General features: G+C 38.0%; 2 long non-coding RNA genes and 1 pseudogene across 2 annotated transcripts in view; 1 reads left to right on the top strand and 2 right to left on the bottom strand.

Annotated features, from left to right (window-relative positions):
- The window catches only part of LOC104852656, a 4,896-nt gene extending 4,518 nt beyond the window's left edge, over positions 1 to 378 (bottom strand). The window contains exon 1 of the long non-coding RNA XR_777549.1: positions 255 to 378. This is a non-coding gene — a long non-coding RNA (uncharacterized LOC104852656). The remainder of the gene's footprint in view (positions 1 to 254) is intronic.
- Positions 379 to 496: 118 nt separating this feature from the next.
- LOC104852680 lies at positions 497 to 2,108 on the bottom strand (annotated as a pseudogene).
- Positions 2,109 to 3,128: 1,020 nt separating this feature from the next.
- On the top strand, positions 3,129 to 6,097 carry LOC104852655. Its single transcript, XR_777548.1, has 3 exons — positions 3,129 to 3,218; positions 5,835 to 5,970; positions 6,061 to 6,097. It is a non-coding gene; the product is annotated as an uncharacterized LOC104852655 (long non-coding RNA).
- Positions 6,098 to 7,944: the final 1,847 nt, after the last annotated feature.

The raw sequence follows: 7,944 nt of genomic DNA, 5'->3' as shown, positions 1-7,944 counted from the left end.
AAACAAACAAACAAACAAAAGATTTTAAGGCACTAATGAATATTAAATAAATTAATAAAGAAAAATAGATCTCATATATGGATTAGTTTTTTTTTTAATTTTAGAGATAAGTAAACTCCACAAGCACCCTTTGTAGAGAAAAGGAAGTATGATAATTCTTACAGGGGAAACAAATATAACAATTACTTTTTGAAAGAATTGTAAGGAGACAATGAGGCAATTCTTGCCTAGCTTTTGGAGAAAGTGTTTCTTACCTTCAAATTTTATGTATTCAATAATGACAAAGCTCAGTTTTCTGTCCAGAACTAAAAGGTACTATCTAATTTCCATGCATTTCTTCAATTTTGTCTGGGCAATTGTGTATATCTATGTGATTATTATCTTCTTATTTTTCCAATAAGTATTGAATAAACTTCCAGGAATTCCCCCTTTTTTAAAAAGTTATTATGTCTTTATTTTATGACTTACAAATTTTAATTTGTCCTTCAAAAGTTATAATTGATGATGTTTTCCTTAGATATGTCATTCATGTCCAAAAAAGGGGGAAGAATTTAGCTCTTGATTAAAAAATAAAACCCCATACACGCTTACACATCAAATTTAATTACAAATGATCTTCCACTGTTAAATTGTGCTATAAAACTTCCAGGCTGCTTTTTCCTCTGGATGCTTTCTTTTGAGGGCCACAGTAGCCAATAGTTTTATATTTACAGAAACATTAATGGCTTTATTTTATTCATCGATTCTTCGAAGCTCCTTTAGGACACACCACCTTCTGTCACGGCGCTTTGTAGGCATTTCATCGAGTCTGAGGCTGCTTCCCAAGGGGTTGGCTGGTAGACCATGAAGTTGATTCCTGCGTCTAAGCATCGCGGTGCCAGCACTCGTCCTATAGTCTCACAAGCCACTACGTTTCTGGTACTATAAAGGTGCTTTTTAAGAGCCCGCTCACGAGTGGATGCTGACACCACAATCTGGCCATTCCAATGCTCAACAAGTGCTTCTACATGATGCTGAGTCCTTACAACTCGCAACCTGTGCCAGAATTGGCGGGAAGGCCACACTGTTCCCAACCCTGCTCTTCCCTGGCTACACCTAAGAGCTCCAGATTCCGAGGGTTTCGGTTGGTGAACTCTGGGGCAACGGCTTCATTTTCCACAGACTCCGTTTCGGGCTTTGATTCTGGCGTGTCACTGGTTGAGAGAGGTGCGAACCGACATGCTAATAAATGGAAACGACCACATGGACCTGGGCTCCCTCAAAGCGGCAAGTTCCAGAACCGTGACAAAAACGACATCGCTGAAAGGATGTGCGAAAGCTCAGAATGTCTGCCTCCTTTTCCAGACTGTAGCCTAAGCAGTTAACCGGCAGCAGCCCTATTAGATTAGAAGAGAGACTACAAAGGCCTGCAGATGATTAAAGCCACCATCTTTGGGAACTGAGTGGCCACAGGAACTCTCCATCATTGTGGCTCCACCAATCGGCGTTTACGTCAACACACACGCAGGTACAGAGCCAATCAGTGCCCTTCTAGCGAGGCACTCCGGGAAAGTCACAGATGGGAAAACGCTATTGGCTCTAGTCTATCCTCCAAGTACCTCGGCAACGTCCTGTGACCATTGTTTGGGAACGCTTTAACTGGACACCGGCGAGTCTGTCCCCGTGAGAAAATGGAGCAAAGCAAGATGCAATTGTTTTTCATTAACTAAAAACTTCACCGTACTCTCCAGCAAAAAGCTTCCCCGGTCTAATCCAAGTTCAGATCCCAAATTTACATTTGTGAGTCCGGAACAAAGCAGAGTCGACTTGCTTCATCCTCCCAGAGCAAGTATTTAAGAAAAATGACATATTAACGCAATACATTTCAAGTCTAATTCCTGCCCTTGACCACCTTTTCTAGAAGATACTAGAAAGTATAAATGCGCAAACGCAAATTTGTCTGTAGCAAAAATTCAGTTACCATTTCCTTCCACCCACGCAGTCCAACCTCCTAACTTCAGTTCTCCGCGTTCGCACCCTTCTCCGCAGGAATTCTCTTTGAAGAAGGGAACATCATTTTCTCTTCTATACTTTACTCCATCTTGCAGCTTTAATATGATGACTAGCATTTGGGTGACCAAATTAGATCTGAATATAATGCATGCTCAAGGGATGGGACAGCAGAAAGCCGAGATCCATATCAAGCCTGAGGTTCCTATGCCCAGACTACTTTTATGCATGAGACATGTATTTTAATGTCTTTTAATAATTTAGGAATTTATCTTCTATATAGCCAAATCTGATCTTAACTAATATGAAAAGGCAAAAAATTCTTCATATACAATGGAGTCATGACAACTCATGTTGGGTGTAAGGCAAGTTGGTTGTAAATCGACATTATTTTTCCCATAAGAAATAATGAAAATACCCAGAATGCAGTTCAAAACTCCCAAAGCACCCCTTAACTAACCTTTTCATAATAAAAAAGGGTTGTATAATGTGCATAACTTATCAGAAACACCAATAATTTTCCTAGTGTTCATCAGAAAGTTATAAAATGTGCCTTGTTTACCAGAAACAACAATTTCATACTGTGCTCACCATTCAAGTTGACATTTTTGCTTGCAGGAAGGAAGGGTGAAATTAAAGGTGGTAATTGCTTGGAAGGAGAGTTCTCTCTTATAAGTATATCAGGAATCTGGGTCTCTGGTGTCCTTCTCTGCTTGGGAGACTCTTTAGGGCCTACTTCTAGGTCACTAGGTCTCAACTTTTTAGAACTAAAAACTGGTCTAAAGTTGTCTGTTTCCTTTCTTTTCTTTAACACTGTTCTGGAGTATGACATGACATTGTCATTAAAGAGTAACTGCAACAATTGGCTTTTTTTCTGTCTGGGTGGGTCTTCTCTACAAATGTTTGTAGCTCTGTCTATTTTTTCAGGATTTCCTTTATTTCAGAAGAACTTCGCTGCACTGATTGTTGATATTCCCCCAACCTCTTCAGAAAGTTTCTCAGATGCCATTTGCTGATGCTCAGATAGAAGTTGCTGAAGTTCCTCTGTAGACAATTCCTCTGAGTGTTTCTCCACCAGTTCCTCAACATCACCACTGTCTACCTGCAAGCCTGTGGACTCTGCTATAGTGACAGTGTCATCAACCATGGGGTCAATTGAAGGCTCAGGTCTCTCTACACAGCCTTCAAAGTCTCTTTCTTGTAAAATGTTAGGTCAAACTTTCTTCTAGGTAAGTTTCAGTGTCCTTTGGAGACATTTGCTCAGGATTTCTCCATTAACCTTGAACAGGAAAAACTGGCATTCAGTTCATAACACAAGACTTTTGTCAGAAGTTAAAACTGAAATTCCAGTTATAACCCAAGTTGTCTATATGTGAGGCTGGTCTTAACTTGAGTGTACACTATATTTATAAGAATTCATAAAATAAAAAATCTGAATATCTTTCTTAAAAACAGTTACAAAAATACTCAAGCCATTTGAGAAATGAGTAAGTACAATGATCTGAAATATGGGCAAAATAGGTTGTAAGAGATGCAAATGGTCCCAGGTACAGGAAAATTTAATAGCTGGTGTCTAAATTATTGTTAAGCTGATATAGTGTAGGTAGTAAATTCACAGTGTAACAAGTTCATGTAATAATCTGAATGTGCAAGTGACAGTCGTTTTACAAATGTCAGGATTGGGAGATGAGAGATGAAAGAGGATGCAGCTTCCTTATCTGATAAAGAATTAGTGGTGCATTCTACAATGAATCATTGCATTAGAAGAGACAGGGAGCCTTACAGTTTTAAATATAAAAGCATCGCCAGACATGGTAGCTCACGCCTGTAATCCCAGCACTTGGGAGGCTGAGGCAGGAGGATTGCTATGAGTTTGAGACCAGCCTGGGCTTTTAGTGAGTTCCAGGTCAGTCTCAACTACATAGTGAGACCCTGTCTCAAACAAACAAACAAACAAACAAAAATAAAGGCATCTACGATAGAGGGACAGTATGTAGAGGGTTTATATATTTGGGGCCAAAAAGAAGCAATAGAAACATTAGCGATAGATCAAAATACAGGAAAAGGAATAAAAAAATAGCATGGCTGTATAGATAGGCAGTCTAAGGTGATAGAAGTAAGACTTCATTAATCATGATAATTTAAGATGTAGTGAGACTAGTTTGGCTTTAAATTCAGAAACACAACTCAGACTTTTTAATGTCACCAAAGAACCCAGGAGTCCAGAATTCCTTAGTGTTCATTTTCAAATAAGGAATCTCCTCCTCTTACCTCACCTGCATAAAGCAGATGCAATAGTGTGCTGTCAGTAAATTATTCTGAATTCCTGTAGGCTTGCCTCACTCTGTTTTAAAGCTAGGCATGGACACATGACTGAAAGAACTGGAATGGAGATGACGTGTGTTGCTTCATCATCAATCTAAGTTTCTAGTTTCTCTTCTTGCTACTTGGGTGACTCTGGAGCTGTTAAGATGAAGTCCATCTTAGCTTAGATCTCTGGGTGATTACCCCAAACTAAGTCTCTCACATGAGCAAAGAAAGTTTTTATTGTTAAAGCTAAAAGAGTTTGTGGTTACATATTTATACTGCCTTATCATGATGGGCCCAATTGCTCACTCCCCTTTTAGGACTGCTTCACCCTTCTGCAATATTCTCATTACAGTGTCAGCTTGTCTTCAAGGCCCTTGCAGACTGTCCCCCTTAGAATATTTATGCACTGTTTTCACTTTGTAGTAAGATCACATGTGTAAATATCATCTACCTTGTTTGATATTAACTTGTTAAGGCTGGAATTGAAGTTTGATTTAAAATTTGATGCCCCATGTCTCCTAATGAAGAGCTGTATCTTTTCCGAATGTAGAGCGGGGAGATCTGAACTGGATCCATCAGCTCTGGATTCCTATCCTGGCTCAGTCTCCTCATGGTTATGGCTTTTGGCAAAAACCTGTTATCAACCAAATAGGGTTTGTCATTAGGATTAGCTGATTGGATGAAATTATTTTAGTAAACAAAGAAAACAAATAATTAGTGAATATACAGGAAGACAGACCAAACCCAGCTATCATTTGGACAACATATAGCAAATCGATAAATTCATATAATAGATTTATTTATCTACAAGATACAGAAATATGATGCTTTTAGCAGAAAGATGAGCAGATGTCTAACTAGCACTGACATAATAGAAAGGCCAATCTCTCCATCTTTATTTTCTTTGCTTATATAATTTTGCTTCAAGTTTTTCTCTACCCAGTTATATTACACAGATCTCACTCTCCTGTGTGTACTAAGTTTCTCTTACTTTCTTATATCGAATTGGCCATTCCAAACTCTGTAAGAATCCATTTGTATTCCCCGTGATCATATGAGAAAAGTGCTTATATAATTTTGTTTATATAATTTTGCTTCAAACTTTTGTCTACTCAGTTATATTCCACAAATCTGACTCTCACTTATATCCCAAATTTCTCTTACTTTCTTGTATAAAATTGGCCATTCCAAACTCTGAAAGTATCCATTTGTACTTCCTGTGATCATATGAGAAAAGTCATATAAAAGACTTATTCTGTTTATTATATTATATTCTCTTTCATGTAAGCTTTCAAAAACTACTTTACATAGCAGGTTATCAATAATTTCTTTAAACTCAAAAGCACTTGCTGTGTAACATTTCAAAGCAATCAAGTTTACAATTGCATTGTAATTGCTTTTGTGCTCATGGACATGAAACATATGTTTCGAGAAGAGACACCCATATGGTTCTGCATTGCTCGTCTTGGTTATGTATTGGTTGTCTGCTACTGCACAAATCTAACTGGATTTTCGCTTGCATGTATGGTTCACAGCCCTCGGTGCAGTGACACAAAAGTATGAGAACTCACAACACCATGGCATCCCTGAGCTCCACCTTGCTGACGCCAGATAGCATGTAGAATTATTAAGCGAAGATTTCAAAGGCAAACCTCAAATTAGACCAAAAACGTAAGAAATGCAGCAATTTGCATTTTCAATATTTTTTGCCCTTCTGCTCTTTTTGTTTTATAATGATTTTTTTTTTCTTCTTGGTACCAGGGATTGAAGTCAGGTCCTTGCACTTGCAAGGCAGGCCACCAAACTGCTGAGCCAAATCCCTGGCAATAATGAAGTAGAAAGACTACTCCAAACTTGGTTTCTATTAGACTTTAGTTATCCATAAAGATCATATCGTAAAAATCGTGTGTGTGTATTTTTAAATGTTTCTTAAAGCTAAGCATACTATTAACAGCAAGCAAGGGGAGAGAGAAAGAAACATGCCTTTTCATTAATTGTCAAACGAAACGTTTAAGATCATTCTCTAAGTAAAATCATAGTTTTGAAATGTATCGGTAACATTTGTAGCTAAATAGTATTAGAGGATAGAAACCATTGTATGGGCACCAATAAATATGCAACTATTTAATCAGCCTCATTAAGGAACATTGTGATTGAATTAAGAATGAGAATTATAACACTTGTTGGAGCCTTAGTTTGGTGGAATTTCTGTTTCACTTTATATTGTCTTCATATAGAGATGTTGAAAATTCTTAATTAAAAAAAAATCTAAAATGTGGTACAGCCAGTCATCAGGCATTCTACACGTGCTCTTTTTGACATGATCATTAATAACTTCTACTGTCAACTTCATCATCAAACACCATAAAGTTTAAAATTCCCGAAGAAATGTAATGTTATGCTCTGCGCCATTCTAAAAGTCAACACAATAGCAAGAAAAAAAAGATATTCTGTAAGAACTTGGTTAACTCAGATATTATCTTGGAGACTCTGGAAAGCAACTGAGACAGATAAACAGAAACGAAGCACCATTATTAAAAATTCAGTTGAATAATGATCTTTCAATCCACAGTCTGTAGAATGTAAACCTAGATCATCCCTGGAGAAAATAGTTAAGAGGCCACTGTGATAATCCAGATTAAAAAATAACGGAGTCTTGAACTGGAGAGTTTGTTAAGAGACAAGAAGCATGGCTAAACTAAAAGCTCATGGAAAAATCGCAAGAGTCAATGTTAAATTATTTATGGGACTTTGTGGAAGGAATGGTTACAGTACTGCCTAGATTTCAAGGTGCAGCCATCTAAGTAGAAGCTTCCTTACTGTTCTAGGAAATTTGAAAGTAGCAAACGTTTGACGATACTTCAGTTTCTGAGGTATATTAAGGATTTTTAGATTTTTGTTTTGTAAATAGTTGCATTGTCCAATAATGTTACGTAGGTGAGGACTGTTGCTGTCCTTTAATATTGTTCCTAGGTTAAAAATAAATGTTCTCAGACAGGTGCTTCCAAGCATAGGTAATTACTACTTTAGCGCTCAGATTAAAAGATTGCATTGGTCAGCTTCTTTGCTGCTGGGACAGAGAACTTGACACTCCTAACTTAAAGGAGAGATTTATTTGGGCTCATTGTTTCAGAGACTTCAGTCCAAGGGTAGCTGACTTTGAGGCAGAATCATCACAGAGGAAAGGCACAGTGGGGCAGAGCTGCCTAGTTTATGTGACCAGGAAGCAGACCCAGGGACCAGCACCTTAATGCAGTGGGGGTGAAACTAGGGTACATGTGCCCCTGCAGGCTGTTTGTATCATTGAAAGCTCTAAAAGATTTGCCATCACTGTTTTAGAGAAAAAGCCTGAGACATACAATCTGTTCTGTAAGGGCCAACAAATATGGGTTCTCTGTTTTCAGGGTTTCCTACAGCAGGGAGTATAAAAGGCACGATTTAGGCAAATATACTGAAATTCTAAGGGGCAGGATTTAGTTAACCATCTAGTTAGCGGAACATGTCCAAGAGTCTTCTGATGAACTTTTGAATTTAAGCCAAAAGTACTCTTCATAAAGGCACGGAGTACTGGGCTCTCTGGCTTCCTAAAATTTCCTGTAGCCTATTAATGTATTTTGCATGACATTGTTTCCCAATAAAAGGTTT

This window comes from Fukomys damarensis, unplaced genomic scaffold (genome assembly GCF_012274545.1).
Source record: "Fukomys damarensis isolate Sample0158 unplaced genomic scaffold, DMR_v1.0_HiC HiC_scaffold_35, whole genome shotgun sequence".
NCBI lineage: Eukaryota > Metazoa > Chordata > Mammalia > Rodentia > Bathyergidae > Fukomys > Fukomys damarensis.
This window is presented reverse-complemented; position numbering and strand designations above follow the sequence as displayed.